This window comes from Malaclemys terrapin, chromosome 4 (genome assembly GCF_027887155.1).
Source record: "Malaclemys terrapin pileata isolate rMalTer1 chromosome 4, rMalTer1.hap1, whole genome shotgun sequence".
Classification (NCBI taxonomy): Eukaryota; Metazoa; Chordata; order Testudines; family Emydidae; genus Malaclemys; species Malaclemys terrapin.
In genome coordinates this window covers 58,701,545-58,729,292 of record NC_071508.1, presented here as the reverse complement: position 1 = coordinate 58,729,292, position 27,748 = coordinate 58,701,545, and the positions used below count along the sequence as shown (strand labels likewise).

Sequence of the window (27,748 nt, the reverse complement as noted above, 5' to 3'; positions counted from 1 at the left end):
CACACATGCGTACTATATGCATATACACATTTGAAGCTGAAAGATGCTACATCTGAAAATTTCAAAAACTCACTCTCACCCCAGTTCAGTAAATCCTGTAATCCAGTGAAGGAACAAATGTGGCTAGAGAGGACTGGCCATACGGGATAGCAACAGTTCTTTCCCCCCCCAAACACACCAGGAATGGGGCTCTGGGTGCTCAGAAATCCTCTTGGTTGGCCATTTCCAGAAATGGCCACAGTAGAGCAGGAAGTTCTCCAATTTTTAGTGGGCTGCGCACATTTGTCAGAGATAAAGGGAAAACAAAGGGACGAGAGCTGGAGAAGACAGTAAAGTTGTGTTAAACTGTTTGCTTTGCTTACATGCTTTCAGATGTCACCAATCACTACTAAAAAAAGAACAGGAGTACTTGTGGCACCTTAGAGACTAACAAATTTATTTGACGAGTTTTTTCATGAAGTTGATGGATTTCTACTCCATACGGCTAAATGTAATGCCTTGCATAATGACAGGTTTCAGAGTAGCAGCCGTGTTAGTTTGTATCCGCAAAAAGAACTACTAGCTATTTCCCCAGCTCTCTCCTGCTAGCTGCACACTGAGGGTGGACTCCCACAGCATGGCATCTTCTGGGATGGTGTTACAGCATACTGTAACCATGGTGGAATAACCAAATCCACCAAACACTCGTCTGTGATATTTAGGTTAGATTGCCAAACTCAGACAGGCCTAGTTTGATCTCCCTGGTATTTGGTTGCAAACCAAAGGCCAAATTCAGCTTGGACTCCAGGGATAAATTTCTCCTTATGGCTAGTCCTTGCTTCAACCTTATTCAGAGGGACCATCTTGAAAGGTGAAAAGGTAGTTTGTGCAATTTTTCATGTCACTGTTTTACTAATAAATGCTTTCTCAATGGGGAGGCACTGAAAATGTGCCGTATATCTTTAGCCCAAGAGCAGTGTCAGCAGTTGAAGCATATATAAGAGAGGACCTGCAAAAGGATTGAGATGTGGTTGTTAAGCCAATTTTCAATGCTGGTAAATCCAGCAAATAAAGAGATAAAGGTTGTGTTCAGGAAATAGTCTTTGGATTTTACCAACTGTAAAATTGTATTTCCTCAGGCAAAACAAACTATTAATGCAAGCAGATGATAGTTTCTTTCATGGAAGGAAGATTTTTCTCTAACTTGGTGCTCCCTTTTCACTAGGAGAGCTCAGTGTGCATTGTGTATTCAAAACCAGGAAATTACTTTTTGTATAATTTTTACACAATTCAAGAGTTTCTGTATCTATCTAGCCATCCATCCATCATCCAGAAATGGCTGTAGAAATAACCAGAAATGAAAATCTGCAAAAACAGAAAAACTAACTCACCATGGCCCTGCACATACATCTTCCTGGGGCCTTCTGGAAATACAATTAGTCAAACAATTAAATACAATTGTTTTTCTTTTAAAAATATACACTGCTATTATTGATGATAAATAGTGAACATGTTGTTTCAGTTACTATACTAACACTTCAGCTGTATTTTACTTATGATCTCTTTGGGATGATGCTTTATGCTTGAAATGGACATTCTCAGTGCTGGGTGTGTGCGTCTGAACATATTCCCTCACTGGTCCAATAAAGACTGAGTTTGCTGACTGTCAGGGCATGATTCAGGGTTTATCTACTTAGCTGGACTTTCCACAGAAGGAGTGATGTCTAAACCAGGGTGAACGGAGAGAATCTCACTGTTGCCAACTCTCGTGATTTTACCGGGAATTTCATGATATTTGACATTTAACGTAAAGCCCTTAGAAACAGGTGCTTCTTTCTCAGGAGGTGTAGACCTTGCCTTTCGCTGTCTGCTATGCTCGGTGGCCACTAATGCTTCTAACAAGCTGGGAGGCAGGTGAGAGACCAGATACTCTGACCCTTTCACAGATATGGAACACCTCTTTTTAGCTCCCTTGGATCCTGGTGGGATCCTGGTGGATATCTGCCAAAGAATCCTGGCAGATTTGAGAATGCCATCATTAATCGGAAGTACAGCTCTTCTCAGGCCCAAACTATGCAAGATGTCCAGCATAGGCCAGTGTCCTTTGTTCCTGTGAGGTTGGGCTGGGTTTGTCCCATATATGCCTTGATGAGGTGTGAACTGCCCCTCTGCTCTTGGGGAGTTATATCGTGGGCTTGCTTAAAGCCATGAGGACACATTTTCAGCCTCATAACTATATACATGAAATTACAATCTATAACATTACTATAACAACACTGCTTAGTACATCATGAGCCTTCCGAAGACACCCGACATGACAAACTTTGTATTAGATACCACACAATCATATTATAAGGATGAACATGGGGGTTTAGGGTGTTCCCACGAGGTACAGAACGTCACAGAGTGCTCAGGACTGAAAAAGAAGGACCACTCCTACCTATTTCAAGTTGATGTACGGGGGAGTCTCCCCAGTTAGAAGTTGTTCCTGTCTTTAAGGTTGCCTCCATGAGGAACTTTTGGAGCTGAAACTCCCTGGACTGATTTGTCTTACTTGGGAACAATCTACACCGCACCTGGATGTGGCATGCATCCTGCCCCTCCTGCTCCAGGCAGTACAGACAAATGGTGTCATGGAAGTATGTGACCCATGACTGGAGAAATTTATGGCAAGTATCACAGCTTTTGAAGCTGGGGTCCTTAGCGTACTCCCCACAACTGTTGGAAGGCTGAAGCTTTCTGGGGTGTGTACAGAAATGGCTCCTCACGCCAGAGGGGGGTTCCAAAAACAGGGAACCAAAACAAAAATGTAAAGACGTTTAAAAATATTTGTCGTCAGATGTTCGGCTGTGTGTGTGTGTGTGTGTTCTCCCAGATCAGCTCTGCGCAGATAGCTGGCACAGCAGATCTCGAGCAAACCGCTCAATGACCACAAAATCCGTTAAGGTGCAAAGGTGCTTGGTTAGGTTTATTGTCAGCAAAGCACGTCCCTAGCTCCCAGGACCAATGTTTACAGTCACACTAGCACATGTATGCCCATGACAATGGATGCAGCTCAGTCAGTGGCAGGACTTTCCACTGCCCCCTTGGCTGGACAAAGACACTCCCTCAGAGATACATCTTTATACAACAATACAGCAAGTTACATATCACCCTTGATGTATAAGGGTGACGCCCTCTGATGTAGTAGGGTGCCATTATCCTTAAGATGGGTCCGCATGTTCCTGTTATCTTTGGGAAATATATTTATCGGGGTGTTCTGGTATCACCTTTCAGGAATGTGCTTGCATGAGTGCTTTGTGCCTCCCATCTCTTAGGAATGTGTGTTTCTGCAATATGCTTGCCAAATTCTGTGAGTAGGTCCTGCCTTTTGCTCACAACTTAACTTTGCTTTATATCAGCAAGGTTTTGAGCCAAGGCTACTTTAGCCAAGGCCTCAGCCCTCATACCAGGCCTTTGATACATGGGCTTATTTTTCAGGCCCTCTTCCTACTACATTCCCCCACTTTTTGTCTTTTTATGGGGAGGATGTTTACCCCTTGTCCCAGAAAAGTATAATGTAGGGACTGAAGATGACCCAGTGGGTCACCTTACTTTACCGTTCACACATTCATGCCCCATCTGTCCCTTGGTTTGCACATTCCTTTGTATGACTGATGGTGGGCCTGGGAATGTTAGGCCTGGGACCATGAGTGAGGAATGTAGTTTTATGATTGAGCCTTAAAGGCACTTTCAAATAATTAATATATATGAATAATATGGATATGGTGTATATATTTATAATAGGCTGTCAAGCGATTAAAAAAATTAATCATGATTAATCGCGCAGTTAAACAACAATAGAATACCATTTATTTTAAATATTTTTGGATGTTTACTACATTATCAAATATATTAATTTCAATTACAACACAGAATACAAAGTGTATATTGCTCACTTTATATTTATTTTTGATTACAAATATTTGTACTTTAAAAAACAAAAAAAATGTATTTTTCAATTCACCTCGTACAAGTACTGTATGCAATCTCTATCATGAAAGTTGAATTTACAAATGTAGAATTAAGTAAAAAAAATAACTGCATTCAAAAATAAAACAAGGTAAAACTTTAGCGCCTGCAAGTCCACTTAGTCCTACTTCTTGGTCAGCCAATCACTCAGACAAACAAGGTCTGTTACAATTTGCAGGAGATAATGCTGCTTGCTTCTTGTTTACAATGTCACCTGAAAGTGAGAACAGGCATTTGCACGGCACTGTTGTAGCTGGCGTTGCAAGATATTTATGTGCCAGATGTGCTAAAGATTCATATGTCCCTTCATGCTTCAACCACCATTCCAGAGGACATGTGTTCCATACTGATGATGGGTTCTGCTTGATAACAATCCAAAGCAGTGCAGACTGACGCATGTCCATTTTCATCATCTGAGTCAGATGCGACCAGCAGAAGGTTGATTTTCTTTTTTGGTGGTTTGGATTCTGTAGTTTCTGCATCAGAGTGTTGCTCTTTTAAGACTTCCAAAAGGATGCCCCACATCTCGTCCCTCTCAGATTTTGGAAGGCACTTCAGATTCTTAAACATTGGGTCAAGCGCTGTACTTTTAGAAATCTCACATCGGTACCTTGTTTGCATTTTGTCAAATCTGCTGTGAAAGTGTTCTTAAAACGAACATGTGCTGGGTCATCATCCAAGACTGCTATAACATGAAATATATGCAGAATGTGGGTAAAACAGAGCAGGAGATATACAATTCTCTCCACAAGGAGTTCAGTCACAAATTTAATTGACGCATTATTTTTAACAAGCATCATCAGCATGGAAGAATGTCCTCTGGAATGGTGGCTGAAGCATGGAAGGGACATACGAATGTTTAGCATATCTGGCACGTAAATAGCTTGCAATGCCGGCTACAAAAGTGCCAGGTGAATGCCTGTTCTCACTTTCAGGTGACATTGTAAATAAGAAGCAGGCAGCAGTGTCTCTTGTCAATGTAAACAAAACTTGTTTCTCTTAATGACTGCCTGAACAAGAACTAGGACTGAGTGGACTTGTAGGCTTTATAGTTTTACATTTTGTTTTTGAGTGCAGTTATGTAACAAACAAATCTACATTTGTAAGTTGCGCTTTCACGATAAGTACTTGCAGTACTTGTATGAGGTGAATTGAAAGTACTATTTCTTTTATCATTTTTACAGTGAAAATATTTGTTATAAAAATAATATCAAGTGAGCACTGTACACATTGCATTCTGTGTTGTAATTGAAATCAATGTTGAAAATTAAGAAAAACATGCAAAAATATGTAATAAATTTCAATTGGTATTTCTATTGTTGTAAGTGCAATTAATCACGATTCATTTTTTTTAATCGTGATTCATTTTTTTTTTAGTTAATCATGAGTTAACTGCGATTAATTGACAGCCCTAATTTGTAGTGTATACGGGCATATATATATATTATGTATGTTTACGTAGAACACCACCTTGTATTTAAGCATAACAATTCTTTTTCAATTTGGTATTGTGATTTGGCCCTTGTGGTACTGCAAACAGCAACACACTTTTTTATTAGGGCAATTACAGTTATTATCTTAACTGTATTATTATTGGTAGTAGGCTGAGTGTTTTGAAATTCTGGGATAGGCATTATTACAGCATGTGCCACAGTGCTATGTGGAGCTGTCCCATCCGTAGGCTGGAACGAGGCAACCGCCCTGGGCCCTGCGCTTTGGGGGGGGCCCCACATTTCGGGTGCCACTCATTGCCTTGTACCTGTAGGTTCAATCAAAATATCTATATTCATTATGCTGTCATCCTGACCTTATCCTTAAGATGAGTCAGCATGTTCCTGTTATCTTTGGGGAATGTGTTTATCGGGGTGTTCTGGTACCACCTTTCTGGAATGTGCTTGCCTGAGTGCTTTGTGCCTCCCATCTCTTAGGAATATGTGTTTTTGCAACAGCGGCCCTATGCTTGCCAAATTCTGTGAGCAGGACCTGCCTTTTGCTCACAACTTAACTTTGCTTTATATCAGCAAGGTTTTGACTACTTTAGCCCAGGCCTCAGGCCTCATACCAGGCCTTTGGTACATGGGCTTATGTTTCAGGCCCTCTTCCTACTACACTATTTACATAGATAAGCTGAAGAAGTCAGCACGAACACTGAAACTCCTTCCTAGACCACAAGCAGTAAGAAGGAACTAAAATGGCGACAGTCCAGCAGTGCCCCTTTATTCCCTCACTGCAGAGCATCCGGAGAGCGTGGGCACATGAACAAATGACATGGACACTGATAGGGAACCTGAAGTGCCCTACACATAGGGACAACCACTCAGAGCTGCTGCCTCAGTTTACCCTCTCTGCGGCTGGATCTTCTGATCTTCCAGCATGGTTTGGTTGCTGCCATGACTTGCTGCTGTCATGTGGCTCTCTGGCTAAGTAATTTAAAGAAATGAAGTCCAACCCTTCTGGGGTCTCCAAGTCCAATACAAACACACACAAAATGTTCCACTCCCAGTCTCAAGGTGTCCACACAGCCCCTGCGTCCTAAGGGTCTGTCAGTCTGTCTTCCCCCTTCAAATACTCTTCAGCCCACCCTCTAGGCTCTGTTCTCCTCTCAGAGTCTCCCTGGCTCCTTTGAGTCTCTACCAAGAACCAACTCCCAGGGCTTCCTAACCGGGCTCTCTCTTTTGGCTCTCCACAGGCTTCTGTCTTAACCTGCCTGTCATGAGCCTTTGCTTGTTTTCTCTACCTCAGGAGATGAGCTAAGTGGTACAGGTAGGACTGGACCCATTTCCCCTTCAAGGCCCAATCACCCTGTGACAGTGCTGTAATGAAACAGTTTGACATTTTGTAAAATGTAGAAATATAAAAACTGAAAAATATCAAATAAAATTCAAAACAAAATTTCAACCATTTCCAAAGAAAACATTTTCTGACATTAAATTATTTTTGCTTAGAATAGTTTTCCTGCGGGAATTTTAATCAAAATATGTATTTTTTTGGAAATGTTTCAATTTAGATGAAAATGGCGTTGTTCCATTAAGGACACTTTGACAAATGTTTCTGACCAGTTGAGCAATGGCAGAGCAGCAATGGTTCTCTCCATCCCCCATGGTAGGCAGGTACCAACTCCTTCTGCCACAGGGGGAGATCGCTAGAGGTGGGACAACTCTTCTTTTTCCCTTTGCAAGGATTGGGGTACCCCTCGGATCAGATACTTTTATTGGATGAAATCTCATTCTAACCCTTGTAAAGGGGAAAACAAGATCTTGGGGGCAGCATCCACTTTACTTATCAACTAAGCCATAAGATCAAGCTTCTGTAATTCCCCAGCTATAGCTTATGCCCAGACCTGAGGCAGGCTATCAGTGATAGCAAAGGCAGCGTAGAGACCTCTGAACACAGGTCTTGGCTGCCTGTCAATTCACCTTCAAATTCCACTAGATGTCATCCTAGCACCATAGAAATGTTTGAAAGATACTTGGCTACACTTGCTCTTAGAAACACACCACATAACCCCACTGACATGAGTGAGTCAGATGCAACCATGGTGTAACTTCATTGGAGTTACACCGGGTATGAATTTGGCCCCATGAAACAAATTAAAACATGCATAGTCATACTTATTTTTCTAAATCACCAGTTCTGATGCTGTTCCACAGTAAAACCAAATTCTGCTCTCAATCATCCCTGTGCAATCCCACTGAATTCAGAAATTATCCTGCCAGATCCACATTATCGCTAGCTCAAATATAAAACAATTTGAATATGACCTTTTCAATTATTGATGGCATTTTTTTTAAATGGAACTTTCTATTACTATTTATTACTTGTTATTCAGTGACAGTTATACGTGCAGCTTCGTGCCATCTGAGCATGTGAGAAAAATGAACAAAACAAGCCAAACATTAAATTGCCATCAATAAAGAGCACAAGCAATTCTCCATAATGATTGCACCCCTAGACTCAAACTAGCTTCCCTTACCCAGGCTGCTAAACTTCCCCATTTAAACTGCGCTCATCTGGGTGATATCTCACTTTCATTTTTCAAATAGGGAAACCCAGGCATGTGGTGGTGAAGTAACTGCCTAAAGGCCACCCAGCAAGCCACTGGCACAGCCAGGACTAGAATCCAGCCTCCTGATTCCTTGTCATAGGTGCTGAAACTAGAGGTGCTGGGGGTGCTGCCGCACTTCCTGGCTTGAGGTGGTTTCTATTATATACAGGGTTTACAGTTTGGTTCAATGGCTCTCAGCACCCCCGCTATACAAATTGTTCCAGCACCTTTGGCCCTAGTGCAATGCCCTAGTCATGCGGTCAGACTGCCTCAAGGTGGTCACCCTGAAAAACCTGCCACTACAATCAGCAGTGTTTGGCACCTCTGTGGACAGTCTCAAGAGAGAGTGGGGGGAGGGGGGAACTGAATTATCTTTTCACCCTTACAGATGTTCCTTCCAGGACAGAAGTTATAGAGAAAGAACTGAGGGACCTAGTATGGCTCCTGCCCAGTTTGTATCTGTTTTGTGACCAAACAGAGGATGTGCCTTCCATTGTCTGCTGTCACAGGCACAAAATTCACTTTAAATTAACATAAGCAATTGGCTAAGAAAGCTAGTCTGAGTGGATTTCTGGAGAGTAACAGACAAATAATTGGCTATTGGTAAATTAAATAATGTAATCAATTATAGCAGTAACTAAGTGAGAAATTGTTTAAAATATTATTTGACCTTTTAAAAAATGCTGTAAAAAGCTTTGCTGTTGTTACAGTCTGAGCTATTATTAGTAGAAACCCAAACTGATCAACTGCCTAGTGCATAAAAAGGTGAAACAGGATCACAACCTCCCCACCTTTGTGAACCTAACAGATTTCTCAGTGATGACACTACCAGTATTTGTAAGACTTTTTTTTTGACAGAGAGGGATTGAGCGCTTTGCAACATGAAACTACAGCTAGAAATATTCCTGGCAATAGGAATCAGTGTAGTCATGCAATCAAGTGAAAGTGTTTTAGCACAATCAAATTGCTCACCCACGAAAAGGGGAAAAGATAAACTGGATCTTCACCAGGCACTAGATCAAAACAAAGGCTTTCAACATCTGTGACAGGAATGTCACCAATTGCCATATGTCGCTCTGATATGGATATGCTAAGATGGACCCAACCAATCAAGTTTCCGCAGATTCTTATGTGACCCATTGTCCTACACAATGAATGTCCTGTTGTCACCAGTGCTAATGCTATGCAATCTGCTTTGCCATACTGCAGCAAGTAACCCAGCTCTATGTAATGTAGCACATTTTGCCACAGAGTAACCCTGCTACCACCGGATGCCTTGCAATCTGCTGCTCCACAGAGTGGAAACCCTGCTGTCACATTTGATGCAGCCTGTTGGGCCACAAAGGAGTAGCCTTATTGTAATGAATGCTATGCATTCTGTTTTGTAGTCATGTTGTCAGCTGCTGTCTCGGAGCTATACAGTGGCAGTCCTATACCATCCACCAACAGCTTTGGCTGTTCAGTATGAATAAACCACATAGCAGAACAGACCTTGTCTGTAGCAAACTTCCCAAATCCACTTCTCATGAGCGATCATTCCCATCCTTCATCTTTTGAGTTCTGTTTTCTTCATATATAACAAGACTATCACAGATTCAGATAACACACTCTGACTTGCACCACTGATTGAGGGGAAAATAGAGAAATAATAGAGAAATAATCTGTCACCTGATGTTACGTGCAGAGCAGCTTCCCCTGCCGCATTCACATCTACTGTATGCAAACAGGAATCCAGTCGTACTCACACAAAAATCTTATTAGGAGCTTAGACTTGGTGAGGACTGCCGGATCAGGCCCTTATACCTAACAGTTTATTATAACCATGGATGATATCACCATCTTTTATTAAGGTTTTCTGACACATCCCATTGTAAAATCCTGTTTTCAGTTGCTTATAACTTTGCCAAACTTCAACCATTTAGGCTGACATTTTACATGGCAGGCAACTGCCTCCGGTTGAATGATTTTTAGAAAATTTCAGTCAAACCAGCCCAGCCATTTCTGAGAATGAGGATAGGGGAAAATACTTTGTTTTGTCCATTGTAAACATTTCAGACATTTTCTTTGAACAGCTCTAGCACCCCCATGCTTTGGCACAGGGTCTTGAAATTTGGCAGGAAGGTGGCCTTTATATCAGGGATGTGCCTTTTGCCCTCTCCAGGAAAATCTGCTCACATTTGTCTAAGTTATAAGGCTGAAAAATTGCAGTTCATACCTGCTCAGTAGAGATTTTGATTTTAGCAGATAAAAATCTCCACACATTGTCCTCACTGAGCGTGCGCCAGCCCCTCACAGTTCCTAGTGCTGCCAATCCTGTGCATGTTCCATTGCCAGAGTGACTTAGCATGCTTCCTCCAACCCAGAGCTACGGGGACGAACTTTTCCTGTAATGGCTGCTTCCAAATGCTTTGGGCCGGGGTGGGGCTGGGCATCAGAACTAAGAGCAGGCAGCCTGTCTCTCCTGTGCTCTCAATGACCCCTCCCCCTCATCTGGGTCTAGTTAGTGTGGAGTTCGTCTGATTCAAATTAGAGGGGACAAAAGCCAGAGTAGGGGGAGGGAAAGGAGTAGATTGGGACAAGGAGTCTGATGAGACTGGGAATGGATGGGGTAGAAACTGGAACTGGGATCCAGGCGGGAGATTGGGACTGGGAGCCAGTGAGGAAATGAAAGGTGGGACTAGGAGTTAGTTGGTTGGGGATCAGGGGAGGAACACTGAGCTCAGACAAGGAGCTGGAGGGAGAGTGGGAGAGTAGGACTGGCTGGACAAGGAGATTGGGACTCAGAACCAGCGAGGGGGAGAGCAGGGGAGGGGAAACAGTTCTGACAAGGAACTGCGGTGCAGGATGCAGGAGGGAAACTGAGACTGGCTGGGCAAAAAGACTGGGACAAGGAACTAGGGAGTCAGGAGCTAGGCTGTGGGGGACATACAGACTGGATGAGGAGCCGAAGGAAGAAGACTAGGACTGGGTGCCAGTGGAGAAGAAGAGACAAATTGGACAAAGAGCAGAGGGGGGGAACTGTGACTGGCTGGTCAAGGTGACTCAACCTGGGTGTAGGTAGAAGGAGATTGGGACTTGGACAGTAAACCAGGAGCAAGGGACTAGGACTGGCTGAGCAAGGAGACTGGCACAAGGATAAGAAATTTGATGAGGGGACTCTGGGACTGGGTAGTAAGGAGAATTGTACTGGAACAAGGTGACGGGTGGAGAAGAGACAAGACAGGGTTAGGTTGGAGTGGGTGAGGCAGAAGGGGTCATGCTTAAGAGGAATGGGCAGAGGAGTCTGGACCCACCAGAGCACATTCCCCTTCAGAGCCTGGAATGGAGCCCAAGATTCCTGACTCTCACCATTCCTCTGCTGTCAGCAAATATCCATGAAACCAATGGGTAAATTATTTGTCTCATCTCTCCCTCCCCTCCCCATCTTACACCCCATCCCACCCCAGTGCTGGTGCACATAGAGACGACAACCTATTACTGCTGTCAGCTACTCCAATTAGCCCAAGTGGCAGAGGGCTGTGTAGCTCATCTAAAGGTTCCAACTCCACTTATGACGCATGTGGGTGTTAATCAGAAGCCACATGATGGAATTTCTCAGTCTGCTTTGTTAAGAAAAGAGGAAATTACATAAAAAAGAAGTACATTTAAAGAACATTAAGGTTGCAAGGTCAAGCACTAAAAAGTGAGGAAATTCCAGAATTAGGGTTGCCCGTGCAATTTAGCCAATGACGCAGAGGGACCCTGTGGAAAAATAAATGTGATCATGTAATTAAAGGTTGTATCATAATGCAGTGGTTCTCAACCTGTGTTCTGTGGACTACGTCTAAGAGGTTCGTGAAAGACTAAGACTGAAAAGAATTCAACTATATATACAGATAATAGATTTCCAAAGAGGTCTGCACCACCATTCAAAATGTTTTAGGGATCCGCAAATGAAAAAAGGTTGAGAACCATTGTTATAATGGATATGCACAACAGGGGACGAATTAAGCTTGCACAGGACACCATAGTTCTGATGTTTCCTGACTTTTCAGTGCTTGACTTCGCAGCCTGAATAATCTATTAACATTGTATACCATTACACACACAAAACTAGCTCCTGCAAACCATTTGGGCCTGGTGACACAACACTTTGCAAAAAATAGGAACACAAAGCCTGAGTTAACAACAGAGCTGTGTAACATTCACGTGTCTGTTTATCTTGAGGGTTGTGGCATACCCTGAAATGCAAATTATCTGAAAGACAAGCAAAGGATCTTCTGCAAATTGTATGGCTAGTGCCCAGACCTGCCTGCAAAGTTAAAATGGGCAGGAAAGACAGTGCTAGCAGCATGACTGAAGATCAGAAAAACACTACCTCGTTTGGTGCAATTAGCTGAATTTGCTCAGGAAAGGCAGCGAGATGGAAAAACATTGATGCTGCAGGTCAGGGCTGAGGTGCCTGGGCAGAACCGTTGGGGGAATTTCATACATGTGTCTGATTAAATGACTAACAATAGTTTGACCTCCTCCCCACTCCCCTCTCCTCCCTGCTTTGTTCTTCCTCTTCCAGCATGGCCCAGCAGCACTAGGCTTGGGTACCTTTCAAGTTTCAGTTGCTATTAAAAAAAGCTAAATTGGGAGCTATTTAATGAGAAGAGCCCTGCCAGGAAGGCACTTGAGAGAAAAACACAAAATGCCATTTTATTTCTTGTTTTTAAGTATAGGACTCACAAAAGGTGCTATGTTCGGAAGACTGATGACCTGGAGGAAAAAAGCTCTCTAGTCCATTACCAAGCCCCAGCCAGCAACCCCTTGAAGGAAAATTAAATAAATAAAACCAAATACTGATTTAAAACTGACTACATGAGGTTGGCCACTGCCACTTCGCACCCTACTTTTCCTTTAAACATAGCGTGCTAAATTCTGCTGTCAGTTACCCTCCCGTTACTCTGCATCCAGCAGAAACTGGCCCAGTGTCTCTTGGAAAATGAAATGAAAAACATTAATGAGCTTTCAGCCCTCAGGTCTATGGAAATGCTAGGTGCGAATTACACAGACAATGGTTGTTTCTCATTGCTTAATTAAAACACACCTCTGGCAGGTGAAGGCATTGGTCTTTGATTGTGTGCCTCACAGTGTGCCTAAGGCATTTATTAATGGCTCCAGAATACATGCCCTGTCATGTCTTGTTATAAATTGTAAAGTATATCAGATACATTCATCTATACAGGTAACAAAGGTAAGTGGGAGCCTGCTGTGCTGTAAGTGTTTTAAATCCATCTTCCAGCTGAGGGTCCACTGAGCATTAGGTGACACAAACAAGAGTGTGCACAATGACATAGATGTTGTTTTCATATTAACTGTTTTGCATTTCCCAATGTCCTACAGAAACAAAGCACACCACATTAAGCAGGTGTTGCAGTGCACTACATTCTGCACACAAGGGCTTAATACTGGTATTCAGCTGGGAGAAAAAGTGAGGGAAGGCCATTTTCTGGAAGTCAGAGATCATGCTATTGGATAACTGTAAAAGCCTGTTGAGTGAGAATTTAGTTTTGGCTAGGTAGATAGCTGGCTGCATCAATGCGCAGTGACCACATTTCACCCTGAGCTGTTCACTGCTATAGAAATGGCTGATTCAGTGACAACTACTTTCCTGGGACAGTTAAAAAAGATGTAATGACGGAGTAAGTCACTGAATGTTTCTTACATGATCAATATTTCGCAACACTCACTTTTGATCAGGGTCTCAGTATTATATGAGGCACCCCTATTTCTTTGTCAGTCAGAGAGGATGCTCTTCCAATGTACACTTAGGAGGCACAGTAAAAAGCTATTGCACACAGGTACCAACTTCTAGTTTTCCCCGGAGGTGCTCCACCCCGTGCTCTGCCCTGAGGCCCACCCCCATTCCGCCTTCCCCCAAGACCCTGCCCTCACTCTGCCTCTTCCCACCCTCACTCCGCCCCCCCTTTTCCCGAGGCCCCCACCCTCGCCCTGCCTCTTCTCACCCCCCACTTCACCCCCTTCCCGAGGCCCCCACCCACCACTCTCTGAGCTCCTCCCAACCCCTCCCCGAGCTGCCAAATAGCTGTGACTGGCGGGTGCTGAGCTCTGGTGCACCCACAGAGTCGGCACCTATGCTATTGCACGTCAGGAATATGCTGCTGCTTTTTTTTTCTTTTGAACCTCTTTTGTGGCTGACCACAATGGCCATTTTCTCAAGCCAATTGCAATGAAAAGCCACCTGTGCTACTCAAAATCCTAAATCTTGCATCCCAAAGATGCATCACTATGGCTCAGACATCATTTCCACAGCTTGCCGAGTCTAATAGTGTTAAGCCCATAAACAAATTGTACTTTAAAATTATTAATATTTTTGTACTAAAATAGGAGTACCTAGAGACCTCAGTTAGGGATTGGGGCTCCATTATTCTAGGTGCTGTTCTAGGTGACATAGGATGTCAGCTGGTAACTGCTTAGGAAAAAGCTAGGCTCTGTGACCTCAAGCCAATAAACCACTTAATATAAGCTTTGCTGGACTGGCAGCTATAATACAGAGGCGCAATCATCCAAGTAAAAATGGTGTTCGCAATTATGGTTTTAAAAAACATGGTACGACTTTAACGCTGCTCACTCAGTGAAAGGCAATACAGCCAAACATGGACATAGTATGCATATTGGTACAGTAGTTACTTGAAGTAGGGAGTACTAGTTAATCTATTTTAGCTGATGTTTAAAGGCATTAAGCAGCTGGCAATAAGGAGGAGGAGCCAGCTTTCTGCATGTATCAGGGTATGCTCTGAATATCATGGTAAAGATGATGTATTATGTTCACCAGTACACTAGGTCCCATAAAAAAGAGGGACAGGTTAAGAAGGCTAATATTAACTGCTACATCAGCCAAACAGCAGCTTGAGAACCTTTGGTCTAAACCATTGTTTAAAACAGTCCATAGCAAGGAAGGGGAAGAGCATGTGAGGAGGAAGAATGGGGATTTCTTTTATAGCTGAACAACTGAGCCAAATCTTTCAAATGTGCGTATCTAAACAAATGGACCTCTGTTGAGAGACAGCTTCTTCAATATAAGCTCACTCAAACTTTGTAGCCACTGGTGACTGAGAAGAAAAGTCAAAAGGTTCCAGGCTGAATCCTGGTTGCCTTATGCCAACTGTCCTATTGAATACTTGGATAAGAAAGGCAAGAAGGTTTTGGCCCAGTGCTAGAAGGGGGCTGCTTTCTTTGTGACTGTTTGTAATGGAATCTACAGCCTTCCTTTCTGGACAGGTACCCAGAGAGCATAAGGGAGCAAACCTTCAAGAAATGATAGGGTAGCAAAGAGGATTCACTGGCCACCAGGAAAACAGAAGAATAACGTGAAAGGTAAGCAAACATCCTCATTTATACAGGACAGATCAGTTACCAGCAACTTTTGTAACTCACTAGTCCTTTTATTTTGCTTTAACTCCTAGCGGTTAGCAATACATGCACCTCTTCCATCAACTCAACTCACTTAAACTCATTTGTATGTGCATAAGACTATAGGGGCAATAGGCTAAAGACAGCTCAGTTCTTCTCTCATTTGAGATCCTGGCAAAACTCCCATTGACTCAGTGGGATCAAGAGCGGGCCCAGAAAGCTAAAAGAAGTGGAAACCTGATGCATTCTTGAGAATTTCAGAATTGTTGACTCTAGGCATACAAATACACAGTATGGGAAATGTACTGTCCACGATTCGTTTGCACTTACCTGTCTTGATTCCTATTATTCATTTAAACAGTATTTAAAATGGTTCCCTTTAAAATTTCTCCATATTGATTTCTGCTGAGGCACAAACAAGAAGATACAATCGCTTTCCAGGGCTGAACAAAGCTATAATACAAGGAAGAAGAATGTGCTCTTCCCAGAAGGGAAAATAGGAGCCTCAAGCCAAAGTCCAAAGGTTACATACTGGAGTAATGGGCTTGCCTAACCTGATTAAACCTAGTATTTCCAGCTAAACAGATTGAGACAAGCTACTCTAATGAAATGTCTATAGCAAACCCTTATCAGATTTAGAGTCAGCCGCTACTCTGTAGTAGAATGCATTTTCTGCAGTAGGCACCAGGTCAAATTATTGTCACGGAGCCATATTCTCCTCTTGGTCACACCAGTTCACCCCTACTCACTTTAATGGGCAGGTCTCAGAGGAGAACTTAGAACATGGTGTGCAGCAGTGCATGACCTTATGCTTGGATAATTATGTGAGCAGCTCAGAACAATCTAAGATGTTCTGTGAAACTGCAATTGTTTTTACAAGAGTTTGGGCTCAACAGTGTGTCATGCATAAATCTTAACCATTACAAAGTGAATATCAAATTCTTTAACTTACTGAGGTTCAAAGCCGAATTGTTTTTAGTTGTCTCTAATTAAAGGCATCTAGATATTTACTGATCTTGTGGAAACTTTTTGATTTGTATTTTAATCAGCTTTTCAAGACTATTCCCTCACTGGACAGCAGGGGAATCCAAGGCCTTCTGAGTCACCCTGAGACAGAGTGTTTGAAATCTGGGCACCTCTTGGTTCTATGGTTTCTATAAATACAATCACATTTCTCAATCAGTTTAGTTGTTATAAACTGGACACTCCACAAGCACCCAGGCACAGAAGAGAGTGGTGAAAGATGGTTACCTAAACTAGTAAGTCAGCTAGGTTACCTTTCATACTAGAGGAAATACTTCTCAGACTTACTTTGCTTAGGAAAATTGTGCATTGATTTTGGTGCTGACTAGAGTGTTTTGGACAATTCTCATAGAATACTACAGTCCCGTCAGGGATGTTATTTATGGCTGAACCTATTATAGGGCAGTCAGTATCTTGAAATCAGCTGTTGCCTCCATGATCTGTTGTTTTGACAGTTACTGCATGTCTGGTATCCATCTATATATACACCTGGCATTTCTTGTGCCGTCCAGGCCAGACTAATACAGACTGAGTCCTGAGCACACGTCAGCCTCTTCTGTACCCCCAGCGTCTCAGACTACTGCTTTCTCATCTGCTTTAACGCTTAAACGGTTTGGAAAGCTCTTTGCATTAACCAGCTTGCTTAAATGCCATACAATAACGCCCCATTTTTCTGACTTTTAAAACAAAGCATTTCAACCCACACTACGGGGGATAGTTTTGTCTCTGTCATTTGGTGCCCATGAGGGTAACACAAACCAATCACATTGTGCATAAACAATTGTGTATGTGTTATTAAACAGGCATTCCCAATAGAGCTCTAACTAATATAATCATATAGTGACTATACATGGCTGTTTAGTTGCTTGCTTCCTTCTTCCCCTTCTTTCTGGAAACAAGAGCACTATGTTACAATGTTACTATAGAACCAGTTAGTTACTAGAGGTTGACAGAACATTTCAAAGTTCTTTATTGTTCTAGCTGCTCTAATTCCATCTCCTTGCTCATCGCTGACATTCCAGCTGCCTCCTGTTACCAGAACCCTGTGGTCATCCCTGACCATGAACTCTCCTTCCCTTCCCACATCTGTAAGGCCTCGGACCCTCCCCCACACTTCTGTTAAAACCCTTATCCATGCACTCAGCTCCTCTGGCTTTGGCAACTGCTGATTTTTGGCTCTCTTACTCCCAGCTTCCTGAATGTGCGAAGTGTTACTCCTACTTCTTCTTCGTGTGCCTACGTTAAAGCTGTACCACTGCACTCCCGTCCACTGGCGCCTCATTAATTTAATGTCACTGAGAAAAATTGCCTGCCATGGGCTTGCTCCAGCTTGGCTTTTAGGCCTTCTCTCACTCACTCTGTCTGTTACTTTCTCTAGCTGTCTCCAGTTGATTAGCACAGGCCTTATCTCTGTTCCTCCATGCAATCTCACCATTGATGGTGCAATAGCCTTCTTCTTTGAAACTCTTGCAGTCTGGAATAGCTTCCCCTATCAAGCTGCTTCATCAGCTCTCTCTTTTCAAATCACATCTACCACCCCCGCTCCCCAGCCACCCTTCCCCTCCTCCCCCATTTTGTCTCCCTTGCTATTAACTCTTAGGACTAGTTTGGGGAAAGGTGACTCATCCTCTGATTCTGAGGTCTCCAGAAATCAAAATGTCTCCCACTGCTGAGCTGCTCTAAATTATGCCAGCTGGAGCAGTTCTATAAAGGCCACTTCACCAGCCAAGGGTCAGCTGGAATGCTGTCCACGATGGCTCCATGCTTACCTTCCACACCTTTCCCTACCGGATACTAACCCTGAGTGGGGGGCATGAGTGGTAGAAAGCAGCCCAAAGGGGCCTCAGATAATATCTTGATATTAAGATATGACTGAATTAGGGCTGTCAATTAATTGCAGTTAACTCAAGCGATTAACTCAAAAAAATTAATTGTAATTAAAAAAATATATTGCGATTAATTGCAGTTTTAATCACATTGTTAAAAATAGAATACCAATTGAAATTTATAAAATATTTTGAATGTTTTTCTAAATTTTCAAATATATTGATTTCAATTACAACACAGAATACAAAGTGTACAGTGCAAATATTTGCACTGTAAAACTTATAAGCAAAAGAAACAGTATTTTTCAATTCACCTCATACAAGTACTGTAGTGCAATCTTTTTATTGTGAAAGTGCGACTTACAAATGTAGTTTTTTTTGTTACATAACTGCATTCAAAAACAAAACAATGTAAAACTCTAGAGCCTACAAGTCCACTCAGTCCTACTTCTTGTTCAGCCAATTGCTGCCCACTTCTTATTTACAGTGTCACCTGAAAGTGAGAACAGGCATTTGCATAGCACTGTTGTAGCTGGCGTTGCAAGATATTTACATGCCAGATGCGCTAAAGATTCATATGCCTCTTCGTGCTTCAGCCATCGTTCCAGAGGACATGCTTCCATGCTGATGATGCTCGTTAAAAAATAATGAGCTAATTACATTTGTGACTGAACTCTTTGGGGGAGGATTTTAAGACTCCTGTTCTGTTTTAATCACATTCTGCCATATATTTCATGTTATAGCAATCTCGGATGATGCTCCAGCACATGTTGTTCATTTTAAGAACACTTTCACAGCAGATTTGACAAAATGAAAAGAAAATAACAATGTGAGATTTCTAAAGATAGTTACAGCACTTGACCCAAGGTTTAAGAATCTGAAGTGCCTTCCAAAATCTGAGAGGGATGAGGTGTGGAGAATGCTTTCAGAAGTCTTAAAAGAGCAACACTCTGATGCAGAAACTACAGCACCTGAACCACCAAAAAAGAAAATCAACCTTTTGCTGATGGCATCTGACTCAGATGATGAAAATGAACATACATTGGTCCGCATTGCTTTGGATCGTTATCAAGCAGACCCCATCATCAGCATGGACACATGTCCTCTGGCATGGTGGTTGAAGCATGAAGGGACGTATAAATCTTTAGTTCCTCTGGCACGTAAATATTTTGCGACACCAGCTACAACAATATTTAAATAAATGGCATTCTATTATTGTTTAACAGTTCAGTTAATTGCAATTTTTTTAAATTGTGCAATTAATTACGATTAATTTTTTTAATCGCTTGACAGCCCTAGACTGACTATCTCTAGTTCAGTTGGGCTTAAAAGTATTTATATTATAGCAGCACCTAGATGCTTCCTCTGAGCTCAGGGTCCTACTGTACTAGCATGTACAACTAGAGGTGATCATTGTCCTGACACATTACAATCTAAGCACACAAGGCAGATGGGAGGAAAAACTGAGGCATAGAGAGGTGAAGTGACTTGCCAAAGCAGCAGGTCGGTAGAAGAACTGCAAATGGAAACCATAGGTCCTGACTTCCAGAACAGTGGTCTATCCATTAGACCACACTGCCTCTCTATAAGTGAGTGCTTTCATTCTTATAGTTAATTCTTTTCTATCATTTATCTACAGAATATTTACAGTCTTGACATTTTTAACTGGCAAGCATATTGGGATAGAGTTTGTATGAGGAGCATGACACCAAACACAGTTGTTTTCTTTAACTGCCTTCTCCCATTCCACCGTCTGTGCTGCCATTGTTATTACTGCCTGGATTTCCTAAGGACTCAGGAAGGACCCTGCCACCTCTTAATCAGTCTTCAGTAGCTCATCAGAGTGTGGGTCAGCAAAATGTTTGCAAGACTCAGCGTCATCAGTTAGTAGCATGATGCTCTTGTTCTTCATGGTACTTTTACTATTTTGTAACCACTCTACCTGCCTGATCACCAGCTGTGCATTTTAATCCAGCTGTTACATCATCAGGGTTCCAGGCTTATGGTAGCACAGCCTCTTCCCTCCATGCCCCTGCTCAATCTACAACTGGAGGGGAGACAGTGGAGTGGGAGCCCTGCGGATTAAGCAAGTGCAGTAAAGGAAATAGGCAGGAACAAGGATAGGACCAGGGATTCATTAGGGTGGCAGCAGAGGACTGGGTACGAAACAAAGCATGCAACATTGACGAGTGAAGCCTGGATAAATAATACTGTAATTAGCCATATGCTTAGCAAGACCTTCCTGGGTCAGGGAAGTAGTAATGGAAAATACAGCCTTTCATATCTAAGGCACCAGAGCAAGTCTTAGTTCAGTTTCCACCTGACAGACCCATTACCACAGCTGGCACCTTTGTTGGCAGGCTCAGCAGTGAAATAAATGGGCATGAGGACTGAACTAGCTTCCAAAGCCTGTAAGTGGTTCCTTTGGGGAGGCTTGCACATACATTTCCCTGTGCCATACCTACTGTATTCTGGGGCTATGACTACTTAGTTAGAGCCTATCACATGAGAATCTCAAAGCAACTTCCAACATTAATGAGGGCTCGCAATACCACCGTAGACTAGGACTTGCAATTAGTGTTGTTAGAGCTGGGTAAACTTTGAGCACAGGAGGTTAGGTGACTTGCCTAAGGGCACCTAGCAAGTCCAAGCCAAAACTGGGACTCAGAGCAAGGCCACCTGCATCCCAAAGTGTTGCTGTAATCCCTGGAGCAAAGTGAACTTCAGCCTGCAAGTTTGTCAAGTTGGCACCCTTCACGGGATGCATGTGATAAAACTTAACTAGCACATGGCTAATGTCAGGAAAAAGTATGGTAGTGAATAAGTCTGGAATGAGGAAGACTCTTACAGGTGAACACATATTCATACTATTGCAAAGGGTAAGTATTGGAAACCATTTTATTATTAGCTCACAACTCAATCAATAGGAAGCATTGTCTATGCGAGAAGAAACATTAACATGCAGAACATTGTTCTTGTATGGTTTATTATACAAGTGCACGTTATAAAATAGTCCAGCAGCTCAGGTGAAAACTGAATTAAAAATGAATTTTCTACAACTGCTTTAGAGAAAATATGATTTCAGTTGAAAAGTATTAAACAAAATCAGAAAAAAATATTAACTACTTTGGTGAGAGCCAAACACAAGGAAGGAAACAAACATGCCTAATAAATGTTAATTTTTGTTTGTCAAAAGGCCAGCAAAGTGCAAACGGCCTCTCTTCTGAAACAAAGTCATATCCACATATAACTTGGTTTTTCATGCAAAGAAAAAAAAATCTGCTGTGAAAATGGTGAGAGCCATTGTCAGATTCCCTTTTTACTGGAGTGCCTTAAAGCAAAGCATTTACAAAGGATCGTGAGGTGTTTAGCTATAGCCTTTGCACCGGAGTTAGTTGGGAGCTACTCCAGTGTAAAACTGGTGTGAGAGGAGAGCAAGTGACTCATGTCGCTGACATTCACTCCCTTGGTGGCCATAGGAAAGCCTCTGACCCTTTCTACCGCCAGCTGTAAAATGGGATCACTGGAGACTAGTAGGAAGCCATCACACTCATGTTCATGTGCAGCTCAAGCTAAGGAGAAGCATGTCTAGCAGCCATGTTAAAGTGCCGCCTTGATTTCTTAGTACAATATGGACACCCAAGTGTAATGTCTAGAGAAGATAGATATCAGGCCATTGCCCATTAGATGCTAAATTATCTTCTCTTGGAGAGAGGTTCGTATCATCCAGGGCAGCATCATGAGTGTTTGCCAAATAAGTGGGGAAAGAGGCAATACCTGATGGTGTTTGAAGACTGGGGGAAGAATAGTAGAGGAGAAAAAAGCTATGAGGCAAAGGGCTCACAGACTGCCCTTATGGTGTATGTTCCCCATTGACTTTAATGGGTGGGTATGGGGCAAGAGCTGTCACAACTGACAATAGCATTTTGGCATGGGCTTGGGGAACAATTTGTTGGCTTCCTTTCCTGAGCTCCTATAACTAACTCCTGCCTCTTCTGCGCAGAACACAATGCACAGGGCCAGCTGTAGGAATGCTGGGGAAGCCAGCAAGATTATTTTTTGTACCTAGCAAATTAACTAAATCATTATGTAAAAGGGTGTGTGTGCATGCGGGGAGGGGAGGAGGGATGGATCTCTGGGATGCTGTTCCTTGTATTGACCCTAGCAAAGCTGCCGGGGGGCTCCAGCAATGGAGTACAATAGCAATTTCTCAAATAAACTGAAGATACCAAGCTGTTAACTCTCTATCTGCCATAGGCTTGGGAGTTACTTGCCGATGGCTTTTAGGGTCTTCTTCCCCCTTCAGCTACACCTCTATCTCAATATAACGCTGTCCTCGGGAGCCAAAAAATCTGACCGTGTTATAGGTGAAACCGCGTTATATCGAACTTGCTTTGATCCACCGAAGTGCGCAGCCCCCCCCCCCCCCCCCCGGAGCACTGCTTTACCGCGTTATATCCGAATTCGTGCTATAGCGGGTTGCGTTATATCGAGGTAGCAGTGTATTTAGAAACCAGTGCAGAAAACAATAACAATGCAACAGTTACCTAAAACACCCCTCCAATTTCTTTATCTCCAGCTTACAGAGCTAGAGGCGGTTTCTGTAGGAAGTACAATAAAAGCAATAAAGGAGCATAAATTTTATTAATTAACTTAAAAGTTGTGTTTCTTTTCCTATCTTTCATTTCTTAGCTGCCCCCCTTTTTTTCCTTTCCTTCCATTTTTGGCACATTCTCCCTCTCCACGCCATTTCTTTCCTTCCCCTTATTTCTTACTACTTTTCTCCCCCTCTCTATTTTCTCTGCTTTCCCTCTTTCTTTGAAATGCAACAGCGCCCTTATTCTTATCCTCTCTGTCATTTCAACCCAGGTTTTGCTCACCACCATTTTGCTATAGTTTTCCTTTCCAGTTGTTCCAAGTAGTCTGTCTCTTCCCTCCCTGTATTGCATTGTTTCTAAAATCCTCACCCATGTTTCTAGTGCTCTCAAAATAGTTCTTAGTACTTCTATGGTGCTTTACAACCATCAGCCAATTAATTGTCACACCCCTCATGAGCTAGGTAAAGTTATTTATGCACACTGCAAAGCTACCACCAGTTGGTGTGACAGCTTGCTCCGCTGTTTCTGCTCAAGCAGGCCCTCAGACAATAACAGTAAGGCTGCAGAAGGTCAGGGCTGAGGTGAATGGACAGTGCTGTACGTGGAAGCCATCACCATCTGCCAGCACCATGCTTTGCTCTGAACAATCTTCTGAGTCTCATTTTCATGAGCAGGAAGTTTTCTGTGTGATTTACCTACAATCTATGACAGGAGTCGGCAAACTTTTTGGCTCAAGGGCCACATCTGGGTATGGAAATAGTATGGTGTGCCATGAATGCTCATGAAATTGGCGGTTGTGGTGCAGGAATGGGTGAGGGCTCCAGCTGGGTTGCGGGCTCTGGGGTTGGGCCAGAAATGAGGTGTTCAGGGTGTGGGAGGGGGATCGGGGCTGGAGCAAGGGGTTGGGACACAGGAGGGGTTCGGGGGTGCAGGCTCCAGGCGGGGCTTACCTCAAGAAGCTCCCGGAAGCAGCATGTCTCCCCCTCCGGCTCCTACGCGGAGGCTGCGCACTGCCTCGTTTGCAGGCACCGCCCCCGCAGCTCCCATTGGCCGCGTTTGCTGGCCAATGGGATCTGTGGGGGCACTACTTGGGGTAGGGGCAGCATGTGGAGCCCCCTGGCTGCCCCTACACGTAGGAACCGGAGGGGGGGACATGCCACTGTTTCCGGGAGTTGCACGGAGCAAGCCCCCTAACCCTCTCCCTGGCAGGAGCGCGAGGGCTGGATGCGGCCCCCTGGGCCGTAGTTTGCCCACCCCATATGTCTGAAAACTTTCCATAGACCGCTAGTGTATTGTAACTCCTATTTTCATATAAATGTGTTATAGGAACTTTTTCTTGCTTTCTAGTTCCTTGACAATGCAATAATATTCACACAGTTAATTGGACAATGTGCAGTTCTCACCAAGTGCCTTGATAAGAAGCCAACTCTCATTCCTTAAGTAACATGGGCATGGTGTGCCATGATGTGCCTAGAATACCAACACTGAAAAGCTCAGGGAAATTTTTCAGAAATGTTGGAGATTGTATTTATTTGTTTTAAGTGGCATTTTAACTAGGGATCAGGTTGGTTTTGAGGTAACTGCTCCACCTTCAGATGCTGGAACCATACAACATGGTACAAAAAAGAGGCACGCGAGATAAAAGCAGGTCATGTCTCAGGCTACAGCTTCCCACATAACTCCTCCTCCTTTTTTTTGTTTAGAAGTGTGCTGTGGTGGTATCTTACAAGCGGTAATGGAATGTCTATGAGACACAAAGAAGGGGGAGGGGGCAATGGCTTAGTGGGAAGCCAAAGTTCTACGTTTAAAGCTGCAGCAATGCCGGTTTTTCAATGCAGAAAGTGGGAGACTGAGGGAGAAATCCTGGTCCCATTGAAGTCACTGGGAGTTTTGCCATTGACTTTAATGAGCCTAAGATTTCACCCTGAGTGTTGTTCACATACAGTAGTATAGATTTCACATCATCATGGAGCCAGCGAAATCTTGTCTGGTCTCCCCACCCTTCATCTCACCAGTTATTGCTACTAGTTTTTGGAAATCCCCATAATAGGATGAAAAAAGAGGGTTCTAAAATATTACTACATGTTTCTAGGAACTCATTTCAGCTCCTGGAAGAAGTAGCTCATCAACCCGTAGAAGAAACACCAAAATCTTGAGCTAACTAGCATGGCAGCATAAGCTGATCAGGGAACATAATTATTTATTTCAGATGCATTCATTACATTTGAATTTTGAACACATCACCATTCCTTTGGGGATCAGGGAGGCTTTTCCTTCATTGCCTAATGGCTTCACTGTTCTTTTCAAAAATTGCTCTGTTGCTTCAGGAAAACAAAATAGTTAAGGGGAGTTCCTTCTATTGCCATATCGCTGAAGTACTTGCCATTCCCTGCTGAACACTTATTTCCAGATGCGTCAGCAGGGAATGCTTCGGGAGCTGATTTTCTAAGTTCCCAGTACACAGAAGGTTGGCTAGATTTGGGGAAGAGGAATTACACAACATACATTTTTTTTGAATATTTTCAATGCAACAACTGCAATTTAAGTGATACCAGGATTAGACAATAGCAGATGTTCTCCAAGCTATCAGCTGGCAATCAGGAGATTTTAACTCTCTGCCCAAATAGCTTAGAGTTTTTGCTTTTAACTGTTAGATGTTTAGTAGATCCACTGATGGGTTGAGATAATCAGACTTGATTATCTTCTTTTTCTTATAGCCACTTTTCAGTTTTTAGGTGCAAGAGACCATTGCAAAACCGCATCTCGTTCCTGGGTTGCACTGGATGCTTCACACAGGCAGGCTTTGTCCCTTTTTATTATGGCACACATTCATTTAGAACTGGGTCAAGCTGCTTCACTGGTGCAGCAGAGCATGGCAGATTGTAGAACAACGCAAGTTGAAATTTACCAAGGTTAGGCCATCAGTGGGTTATTAAGTATGTGTCAATGGAAAGCTGTTAACATCTGTTTCGGTTCAAAACAGCAGGCAGAACCCCCGCCCTCCCCCCCAGCACTTATGGCCTGCATATACATTCAATGTTTAAAAAAATTACCCATTCACCTGCAGCCTGCATTAGCCACTGGCCAGTACCACATGCTTAAGAATAAAGTATAAACCCCACCCCCACCCAAACAAGCAAACACACACAGAGAGACTGGACACAAAGTGCAGCTACGGTGGTTGCCATTAAAACTTGATATTTGCAAAATATTGCTGCTGTGGAAAATGTAGACATTTTAATGGTAACGAATAGCCTTAATCAAGTTTTCAGTTAAAATTTACAAAAACAGAGCACTGATGGTGCAGGAAAAGACTGCACAACAATAAACATTTCTTAATTGGAACCCTCAAAACTACAGATTAAGATATAATCTCAATTTTTGCACACAAAATTGTGTGCTCTGATGAATTGCAGGTGCAAATATTAAGACATTTAACTATTCATTTGTGTCCACACATCATTACTCATCTAACTGCTAAAAGAATACAACACATTTATTTTTTATCCTCATAAATGGAGGTTGGGTTGAGGCCTGGCTGAAAACGAGGCTCAAAGGGGCAGATTTTCAAAGGCTCAAACGTTAGGTGCCCAACTTCCACTGACTTTCAGCAGGAGTAAGGTGCCAAAGTGCCATTTACACTTTTAAAATCCACTCCTAAGGGCCAGATTTTCAAAGGTAATTTATTTAAATAGGATTTAGCCACCTAACCTGCTTTCCTTTTTCTAAATCGCACTAAATGTCTATTAGTATATTTAGGCATGTAAATACCTTTCTAAATCTGGCCCTATGTTACTTTTGAAAATGGGGCTTAGGCTACTAAGTCACTTAGGTACCTGCGCAATTTTACTTTCTAATTTCTAAAAGATGTAAAAAGAATGATTTCCAGGCAGATTAAAATAATGCACCAAACACTTTCATTTTCTTTATTTTCAATCGATACTGTATGAATACAAAGTTTCTAGAAAGCTACAAAAATTCTACCACTTTATCAAGAAGGCATCAAAATGTGTCACGTTGCAAAGACATGAAAACACCTGCAGTAACCGACACAAAAATAGCATTTTTAGAGTGATGAAATAATTGCACTTAACTGTCATGGATATTAAAGTTATCACACATATGTACCGCAAAAGCTAGAATACATTTTTTTTTACAAAGCACTTTATAAAAAAATTCTCTGCACACAAAACCTATAATTTTCATATTACTATCATACTAAAGATAAAGTCACTTTAAAGCCAACACTTAAAACATTTTTAAACAAAAAAGGTACCAGTACCTACACACAGACAATAACAAATACAAGATTACTGTACTGCCAAGAGGTTTGACTGAAACTCCTTTTGAAAGCTTCTGCAAATATGTTAATAAAAAAAAAACATTTGAGAACATTCACTTTTATCAGAGTTTTCCCTCCCTGTCTAATCAAGAGGTACTTTATCATCAAAAGGCAGGTTCTACATCAAAAGTTACCAGCAGCAGTACAATATTAAAGTAACCACTGACCATATATGAATATGCTTAAGTCACAAACCCAGTTTATACACATTACACAAATAAACATAAAGTGAGAATTCCATTAAGTCATTTACAAATGTGAACAAATGCACATGGCAAAAAAACCAAAACAGTTTTACATAAAATGTACTGATATTGAAGAATTAAAGGCTATTCAGGTTTTTAATGTTATAAAATTCTTTTGTCTTTCTTTTCAGGCACATATTGTATTTTTTGTCTGCAGTCAAGAGCCTGAAGCGAAGAGGCCCATAAAAAAAAACAAAAAACAAACACACACATTTTGTAAGGAGGTAACAGGGACACATCTTTTCTTTGTCAGCTGAGTGCATTTAAGAGTTAATTTA

The 27,748-nt window shown here is 42.4% G+C and overlaps 1 protein-coding gene across 2 annotated transcripts in view; it reads right to left on the bottom strand.

The window, feature by feature from the left end:
- LOC128837193 (alpha-1,3-mannosyl-glycoprotein 4-beta-N-acetylglucosaminyltransferase C-like) overlaps positions 1–15,841 on the bottom strand; it is a 34,600-nt gene extending 18,759 nt beyond the window's left edge. The window contains exon 1 of one of the 2 annotated variants that reach the window (XM_054028159.1): positions 15,767–15,841. The gene's annotated coding sequence lies outside the window, so the exon portion shown is untranslated. Of the gene's footprint in view, positions 1–10,250; positions 10,322–15,766 lie in introns of those variants that run through there. The other variant, XM_054028161.1, reaches the window with a different exon arrangement.
- Between the last annotated feature and the right edge of the window lie 11,907 nt (positions 15,842–27,748).